Consider the following 10443-nt stretch of genomic DNA (forward strand, 5'->3'; position numbering starts at 1 on the left):
GGCAATCCCAGCTAGTTCATTGAACTATTAACCCAGAGAAAGCTTTCTGGTTCATTTTATGAAATTGCAGGTCACATCACAGATTTATAAAATATACTTTAGGGAGAAAAAAAGCAAGGTGTAGGACAGTGTATATAGTATGAAAACATTTGACTAATTTACATTTTTCCCCTAAAGATAGACTGACCGTATCTGTCAATCTATCAGCAATCTTCATCTTAAAGAGTGATACATTGGCTTGGGAATATAGGAAGGCCTTAAAAAAAACTTTTATAACTTTCTATGCTGTTTGAAATTTTTGAGCAATGAATATATATTGCTTATATTGAAATAATATTTTAAATTACTTTCTCAAATATCACATATCTAATACATTGTATGTTTTCCTTTAATTAAAATAAACAGTAATAAAATGAGACTAGACAGACATATTTAAATTCCTGAAGAAAAATACATGGTATATTTTATTCTTTTTTAACTGTTAAGTTCAGGAATATATATGCAGGTTTGTTACACAGGTAAACTTGTGTGATGGGGTTTTATGGTACAGATTATTTCATGTCCCAGGTATTAAGTCTAGTACACATTATTTATTTTTACTGACCCTCTCCTTCCTCCCACCCTACACCCTCTTCTAGGCACCAAGTGTGTGTTACTCCCCTCTACGTGTCCGTGTGTTCTCATCATCTAGTTTCCACTTATAAGTGAGAACATGCAGTATTTGGTTTTCTGTTCCTGCATTAGTTTGCTAAGGATAATGGCCTCCAGCTCCATCCATGTCCCTGAAAAAAACATGAATTCATTATTTTTTATGGCTGCATGGTATTTCATGCTGTACATGAACCACAATTTCTTTCAGTTTCTTTATCCAATTTATCATTGGTGAGCATATAGGTTGATTTTCTGTCTTTGCTTTTGGGAATAGGGTTTCAGTGAACATTCACACATGTGCCTTTATAGTAGAGTGATTTATATGCTTTTGGGTACAACCTAGTAATAGAATTTCTGGGTCAAATGGTAATTCTGCTTTTAGCTCTTTGAGGAACCATCACACTGCTTTCCACAATGGATGAATTAATTTACACTCCCACAAACAGTGTATATGTGTTTCCCATTCTTTGCAACCTTGCTAGCATCCGATATCTTTCTGACTTTTTAGTCATAGCCATTCTGAGTGATGTGAGATGGTATCTCATTGTGATTTTGATTTGCATTTCTGTAATGATTTTCTTTTTTTGTTTTTTGTTTTTTGGTTTTTTTTTTTTTTTTGGCTTGTTAATTGGCTTAATTTCCTTATAGATTCTTAATATTAAACCTTTGTTAGATGTAAAGTTTGAAAATATTTTCTCCCATTCTGTGGGTTGTCTGTCTATTCTGTTGATAGTTCCTTTTGCTATGCAGAAGCTCTTTGGTTTAATTAGATCGCATTTGTTATTTTCTGCTGTCATAACATTTGCTCATCAAATCTTTGCCCATTCCTATGTCCAGAATAGTATAGCCTAGATTGTCTTCCAGGGTTTTTATAATTTAGGGTTTTACATGTAAATCTTTAAATCATAGTGAGTTAAATTTTGTATATGGTGTAATAAGGGGTTCAGTTTCAATTTTCTGCATATGGCTAGCCAGTTATCTCAGCACCATTTATTAAATAAGGAGTCCCTTCCCAGTACTTGCTTTTGTCAGTATTGTTGAAGATCAGATAATTGTAGGTGTGCATCCTTATTTCTGGGCTCTCTATTCTATTCTATTGGTCTATATGTCTGTCTTTGTAGCAGTATCATGCTGTTTTGGTTGCTATAGCTTGGTAGCACAGTTTGAAGTTGGGTAGTGTGATGTCTACAGCTTTGTTTTGTTGTTTAGGATTGTCTTAGCTATTCAGGTTATTTTTAGGCTTTGTATAAATATTAATAATGTCAATGGTAGTTTAATACAAATAGCATTAAATCTATAAATTGTTTGGGATAGAATGGCCATTTCAACAATATTGATTCTTTCTATTCATGAGCATGGAATATTTTTCCATTTGTTTGTATCATCTCTGATATTCTTGATTGTTGTTTTGTAGTTCTTCTTGCAAAGAAATTTCACCTCTCTGGTTAGCTGTATTCCTAGGTATTTTATTCATTTTTATGGCAATTGTGAAGAGGCTTGTGTTTCTAACTTGGTACTTGGCTGGACTTTTTGGTTTACAAGAATGTTAGTAATTTTTGCACATGGATTTTGTATCCTGAGACTTTGCTGAAGTTGTTTGTCAGCTTAAGAAGCTTTGGGGCTGAGAAAAAGGATTTTTCTAGATGTAGAATTATGTCATCTGCAAGCAGGAATAGTTTGACTTCCTCGCTTCCTATCTGGATGCCATGTATTTCTTTCTTTTGCCTGATTTCCCTTTCCAGGACATTCTATAGTATGTTAAATAGGAGTGGTGAGAATGGGCTTCCTTGTTTTGTGCCGGTTTTTAAGGAAAATGCTACTAGCTTTTGCCCATTTTGTATGATATTTGCTGTGGGTTTGTCATATATGGCTCTTATTATTTTTAGGCATTTTCCTTCAGTACCTAGTTTATTGGGGGTTTTTAGCATAAAGAGATGTTGAATTTTATCCAAAGCCTTTTCTGCATCTATTGAAATAATATTGTGTTTTTGTCTTTGGTTCTCTTTATATAAATCATATTCATTGATTTACCTATGTTGAACCACTCTTGCATCGCAAGGATAATGCATTTTTGTTCATGGATGATAAACTTTCTGATGTGCTTCTGGATTTGTTTTTCCAGCATTTTGTTGACAATTTTTGCATTGATGTTCATAAAGGATATTGGCCTGAAGTTTTATCTTTTTGTTGTATCTCAGCGAGTTTTTGGTATCAGTATGATGCTGGCTTCATAGAATGAGCTTGGGAGAGTCCCTTTTTTTTTTTTTTTTTTATTTATTTCGTTGGAATAGTTTCAGTAGGAGTGGTACCAGTTCTTTTTTGTACATCTGTTAGAATTCAGCTTTGAATCCGTCAGGTCCTGGTCTTTGTAGGCTACTTATTACTGCCTCATTTTCAGAGCTGATTGTTGATCTGTTCACAGATTCTATTTTTTTTTTCTGCTTTAGCTTTGGGAGGGTGTACGTGTCCAGGAACTTACCTATTTCTTCTAGATTTTCTAGTTTATGTGCATAAAGGTGTGCATAATATTCTCTGATTGTTATTTGTATTGCTGTGAGGTCAGTGGTAAAATACTCCTTGTCATTTCTGATTCTGTTTATTTGAATTCTCTTTTTATTCTTAATTAAACTAGTTAGCAGTATATCTATTTTATTCATTTATTTAAAAAAATTAGCTCCTGAATGTTTTGAATTTTTTTTTTTCTGTCTTGATTTCCTTCAATTCAGCTCTGATTTTGGTTATTTCTTGTCTTCTGCTAACTTTGGGCTTTGCTTACTCTTGGTTCTCTAGTTCTTTTAGTTGTGATGTTAGGTTGTTAATTTGAGATCTTTCTAACTTTTTGTTGTGGGCATTTAGTGCTATAAACTTCTCTCTTAACACTGCTTTAGCTGTGTTCCAGATATTCTGGTATGTTTTATCTTTGTTCTCATTAGTTTCAAACAACTTCTTGATTTCTGCCTTAACTGCATTATTTAACCAAAAGTCGTTCAGAAGCAGTTTGTTTAATTTCCATGTAATTGTATGGGTTTGAGTGAATTCTTAGTCTTGATTTCAAATTTGATTGCACTGTGGTCTGAAAGATTGTTATTATATCAGTTCCTCTGAATTTGCTGAGAAGTGTTCTACTTCTGATTACGTGATCAATCTTAGAGTATGTGTCATGTGGTGATTAGAAGAATATATATTCTGCTGTTTTTGGCTGGTCAGTTCTATAGATATTTATCAGTTTTATAGGGTCTAGTGCTGAGTTCAGGTCCTGAATATCTTTGTTAACTTTTTTTCCAATTATCTGATTAATATTGTCAGTGGGATATTAAAGCCTCCCACTATTACTATATGGGAATCTAAATCTATTTGAAGTTCTCTAATAGTACAGTATGTTCTTGTAGTGGCTGGTAATGGTTTTTCCTCTACGTATTTTGTGCTTCTTCAGGAGCTCCTACAAAGTAGCTTGGGTGAATTCTCTTAGCATTTGCTTGTATAAAAACGATGTTATTTCTTTTTCACTTATGAAGCTTAGTTTGGCTAAATATGAGCTTTGGAATTTCTTTTATTTAAGAATGTTGAATATAGGCCCCCAAGTTCCTCTGACTTGTAAAGTTTCTGCTGAGAGGTTTGTTAGTCTCATGGTCATTCTTTTGTAGGTAACCTGACCTTTCTCTCTAGCTGCATTTAACATTTTTTCTTTCATTTAGGCCTTGGGGAATCTGATGATTATGTGCCTTGGGGATGATCTTCTTGTAAATTATCTTACTATGATTCTCTGCGTTTTCTGAATTTGAATGTTGGCCTCTATAGCTAGTTTTGTGAAGCTCTCATAGATAATATTCTGAAATATGTTTTCCAAGTACGTTCCACTCTTCCCATCTCTTTCAGGGACATCTATGTGTCATAGATTTGATCTCTTTACATATTTCGTATTTCTCAGAGGTTGTGTTTCTTTCTTTTCATTCTTTATTCTCTATTTTTGTCTGAGTGTCTTATTTCATAAGATCAGTCTTCAGTCTTTGAGACTGTTTTCTTCATTTGGTCTATTCTGCTATTAATGTTTGTGATTGCATTATGAAATTCTGTTAGCATGATTTTCAGCTCTATCAGGTTGGTTATGTTCTTTTCTATACTTTGTATTTTCTCTTCAGCTTCTGAATCACTTTATTGTGGTTCTGAATTTCCTTGGATTGGGTACTGCTGTAGCTCAATAATCTTTGTTCCTATCTATATTCTGAATTCTATTTCTGTTATTTTAGCCATCTCAGACTGGTTCAGTACTCTTGCTGGTGAGGTGATGTCCTTTGAAGGAAAGAAGGCATTCTGTTTTTTTTTTTTTTTTTTTTTTTTTTTTTTTTTTTAACTTTTTAGGGTTTTTGCACTGATTCTTTTACATCTTTGTGGGCTTATCTACTTTCAATCTTTGAGGTTGCTGACCCTTGAATAGTTCTTTTTTTCTTCTTTTATCCCATTTAATGACCTAGAGGGTTTTATTGTGGTATAAGGTGGATTCCGCTGACTGGCTTAGTGTTTGAAAAACTTAAGGGGGCTAATGCTTCACTCCAACTCCTGCACTGCAGGCTCTAACTCTGGGGGACTTGTATTGGTTTCTCTTTTTTCTCTGTCTTCTCAATGTTAGCAACTCACTGTGCTGCCATGTGGTTGGGGATCAAGGTGTAGGCAGCTGCAGCAAAGTTCAGGTGGTGACTCCCTTCTTTCTGTGACATTTTCCCTGCACTGCTGGCCACCCTCCTGAGAGATCGCCGTAATGCCCAGCAAGAATTGCCTGCTTGGGGAACGAGAAAGGTCCCAGGGCCTAAAAGCACCAAGTCTCTTTCCAGGCAGTGGGCAAGCAGAGCTGAGAACTTGCCCCAGGCTTCCCATCTCCTAGCTGCAAAAACAAAGGGCTTTAGTTCTCCCACCTGTGGAGTCTGCACACTGGATTTGATCCCTCCCTCGAGTTTTTGCCAAGAGGCTTCTCAATGATTCAAATTGTTATAAAGTTCAGGTGGTGACTTCCTTCTCCCTGTGGTATTTTCCCTGCACTGCTGGCCACCCTCCTGAAGGATCCCTATGATTCCAGGCAAGAATGGCTTTCTTAGGGACTGAGAAAGCTCCCAGAGCCTTTCCCACTGCTTCCTCTAACCCTGTATTTTACTTGGCTTTCTAAATTGATTCAGCTCCAGGTAAAATCGGAATCTTCTCCACAAACTAGACCTTCAGATTCCCCCGTGGGGGTGTGTAGTCGGGGACAGAGAAACTCTCTTTCCAACTTCCATGGCGTGGGTACTCACAGTATTGGGGGTACTCCTGGGTCCTGTACAAACAGTTCACTTTCTTCAGAAGTTCTGTGGGTGCTCTCAGGATTCCTGATTTATTTCTGAAGTTGTTCTGGAGCTAAAATTCCTAATGCGGGCCTCTGCACTTTGAGCTGTCTGTCTAGTCTTAGCTGTATATGGCCTAAATGCTCCTCTTAGAAGGTACAGAACTGCAGAATAGATAAGAATTCACCAACCATCAACTGCCCTTAAGAGACTCACCTAACCCATAAGGACTCAAATAAACTTAAAAGAGTGGAAAAAAAAATATTTAATGCAAATCTACACCAAAAGAGAGCAGGGGTAGCTATTCTTATATCAGACAAAACATACTTTAAAGTAACAAAAGTTGAAAAAGATAAAGAGGTACATTATATAATGGTAAAATGTCTTGTCTAAGAAAAATATCACAATCCTGAACACATATGCACCTAACACTAGGGCTCCCGAAATTATAAAACAATACTATTACTAATAGACCTAAGGAATGAGATAGACAGCAAAACAATAATAGTGGGGGACTTCAATACTCCACTGACAGCACTAAACAGGTCATCAAAACAGAAAGTCAACAAAGAAACAATGGATTTAAACTATACCTTGGAACAAAGGGACTTAACAGATACATACAGAACATTTCATCCAACAACCACAAAATACACATTCTATTCAACAATGAATGGAACTTTCTCCGAGATAGACCATATGATAGGTCACAAAATAAACCTCAATAAATTTTAGGAAATTAAAATTATATCAAGCATTCTCTCAGACCACAGTGGAATAAAATTAGAAACCAACTTCAAAAGGAACCTTCAAAACCATGTAAATACATGGAAATAAAATAACCTTCTCCTGAATAATTATTGAGTCAAAAACAAAATCAAGATGAAAATTTAAAAATTTTTTGAACTTAATGACAATAGAGACACAACCTATCAAAACCTCTGGGACACAGCAAAGGCCGTGCTAGGAGAAGTTCATAGTCCTAAATGCCTATGTCAAAAAGACTAAAAGAGTACAAACTGACATTTTAAGGTCACACTTCAAGGAACAAAGGAAACAAGAACAGACCAATGCTGAACACAGCAGAAGAAAGGAAATAACCAAGATCAGAGAAGAACTAAATAAAATTAAAACAAAAAACAATACAAAAGATAAATGAAACAAATAGATGGCTCTTTAAAAAGATAAATAAAATTGATAGATCATTAGCAAGATTAACCAAAGAAAGAAGAGAGAAATCCAAATAACTTCAGTAAGAAAATAAATGGGAGATATTATAACTGACACCACAGAAACACAAAAGATCATTCAAGGCTACTATAAACTCCTCTATACATATAAACTTGAAAACCTAAAAGAGATGGATAAATTCCTGGAAACATACAACCCTCTTAGCTTAAATCAAGAATTAGATGGTCTAAACAGACCAATAGCAAGCAGCGAGATTGCAATGGTAATTTAAATATTCCAAATTAAAAAAAAAAAGTCCAGGACAAGATGAATTTACAACAGAATACTACCTGACATTCAAAAAAGAATTGGTACCAATTCTGTTGACACTATTCTACAGGATATAGAAAGAGGGAACCCTCCCTAATTCTTTCTATGAATCCAGCATTATAATAATGCCAAAACCAGGTAAAGATATAACAAAAAAAGAAAACTACAGACCCATATCCTTGATGAAAATAGAAGCTAAAATCCATAACAAAATACTAGCTAAACAAATCCAACAACATATCCAAAAGATAATCCACCGTGATCAAGTGGGTTTCATACCAGAGATGTAGCAATGATTTAACATATGCAAATCAATAAATGTGATAAACATAAACAGAATTAAAAACAGAAATCATATGATCATCTTAATAGATGCAGAAAAAGCATTTGACAAAATTCAGCATTTCTTTATTATTAAAACTCTCAGCAAAATCGACATACAAGGGACACACCTCAATAACAAGCCCACAGCCAACATAATACTGAATGGGGAAAATTTGAAAGCATTCCTGCTGAGAAATGAAACAAGACAAGTATGCCTACTGTCACCACTCCTCTTCAACGTGGTACAATAAATCTTAGAGCAATCAGACAAGTGAAAGAAATAAAAGGCAGCCAAATCAATAAAGAGGAAGTCAAACTGTCACTGTTTGCTGATGATGTGATTGTTTACCTCAAAAACCCTAAAGACTCCTCCGGAAAGTTCTGAAAACTGATAAAAGAATTCAGCAGGCCAGGCACGGTGGCTCAGGTTTGTAATCCCAGCACTTTGGAAGACCAATGTGGGTGGATCACCTGAGGTCAGGAGTTTAAGACCAGCATGGACAATGTGATAAAATCCTGTCTCTACTAAAAATACAAAAATTAGCCAGGCCTGGTGGTGGGCTTCTGTAATCCCTGCTATTCAGGAGGCTGAGGCAGGAGAATTGCTTGAACCCCAGGAGGTGGAGGTTGCAGTGAACTGAGATTGTGCCATTACAGTGCAGCCTGACAAAAAAAAAAAAAAAAAAAAAAAAAAAAAGAATTTACCAAAGTTTCTAGATACAAGATTAATGTACACAGGTCATAGCTCTCTACACCAACAGCAAACAAACAGAGAATCAAATCAAGAACTCAACCCCTTTTATAATAGCTGCAAAAAGAAAAAAAAAAGAAAAGATAAAATGTTTAGGAATATACCTAATCAAGGAGGTAAAAGACCTCTACAAAGAAAACTACAAAACACTGCTGAAAGAAATCATAGATGACACAAACAAATGAAAACAAATCCCATGTTCACAGATGGTTAGAATCACTATTGTAAAAATGACCATACTGCCCAAAGCAACCTAGAAATTCAACAAAATCCCCATCAAAATACCACCATCATTCTTCACAGAAATAGAAAAAAAAAATTCTAAAGTTCATATGGAACCAAAACAGAACCCACATAGCCAAAGCAAGAACAAGCAAAAAAAAAAAATTCTGGAGGCATCACACTACCTGATTCCAAACTATGCTATACTATCGCCATTGAAGAACTTACTCATGTAACCAAACACCACCTGTACCCCAATAAACTATGGAAAAATAAAAAATATAAAATAAAATAAATATAGTGCCGACAAAAAAGAAAAAATATTCTTTTGAAAGTATTTATTTTTTATTTTATTTATTTTATTTTTGGGTAAAACCATATTGCCTTTATTTGGCTAAATTATAAAATCCAAAGTAACTCAGAACAAATGAATAACAGACAGGAAAATTACAGGCTGAACTCCAGTTGAAGAAGTCTTGCCTGTGAGCTCACATTGGTGATAGGCAAACATTCATGATGAAGCTAGTAGTTCCTTCCAAGACTCTTTTGGGTCTTCAATACAAAACAACCCAACTAATTCAGGATATGTGTTCAAAACAGTCAGTTTCCCCTCTCAAAAGGCAGGAGGGCCCACTTCAAACCTACAGGAACACAACCCGAGTCATCCCAATGACCCAACCTGCTTCTGTTTCTACCTCAGTTTGAGTACTAACAAAAAACTTTGGCAGACAAAGTTCTTTCTTCTTCAAGAAAATTACTATTAAATGATATAATCCCAATAACATGTTCTACTTATTTATTTGGAAAAATAGAAGTTAGGGTCCACGATTTATCCCATGACAATCTATACTATGAGAGAAAACAAGAACAATCATTGTTATGACTTTTAAAAATATAACCTTTAAAAATACTTATATTGATAAGCTTAAAAAATATGATTAGTTAAAAACATAATTCAGGGAGCTCTCTTTTTCTACCTGTATTGGTTCAACTTCTGGTGAGAGTGTGTGCTGATTGAAAATCTAGAATCTGTGGCTTTTAGAAAATTAAAGAAAAGCAGCAAAATAGAATTGATTTGGAAAGATTTTGGAGAAGTGATCTTGACCAGGATTAAAATGGCAATGAACTCTTGAAAATAAGCTATCCATAGTCAAAATAATCCAGGAAGGAAGAACAAAGCCCTGTGAACCACTGTGGAAAGAGTATCTAGAGAAGTTTATACACCGAACTGAACTATATTATTGGTGCAGTTAATTAGAAATCAAGCGGCAACAGGAGGCCTAAGGTAAAGACCATCCGAGAGCACAGTAACACTGGGAACACCTTGGGGTGGTTGCAGAGCAGACAATACTCCTCTGGTCCCACAAATGCGTTCTCAATATGGAGACTGCATGAGGGCCTTGTAAAGAGGGCTTATGCACAGATCTCTGAGAAGGAAGGTGACCTCTGCTCACAAGATCCGTTAATTGCTCTATATCCTCAATGCTCTGGAGATAAAAGCCCCTTGATGCATTGGGTGTAGTCAGATAAATATTCTTCATGAACAGTGATGCAAATACTCTTAATAGAATATTAGTAAACCAAATCCATCAAAATGTAAGGAGTTTAGAAAAGTGAGTTTTACATTAGGAATACAATAATGATTTTATATTTGAAAATCAATAATTTTATTCATCACATTAA

The sequence above is a fragment of the Saimiri boliviensis genome, chromosome X, assembly GCF_048565385.1.
Source record: "Saimiri boliviensis isolate mSaiBol1 chromosome X, mSaiBol1.pri, whole genome shotgun sequence".
Lineage (NCBI taxonomy): Eukaryota > Metazoa > Chordata > Mammalia > Primates > Cebidae > Saimiri > Saimiri boliviensis.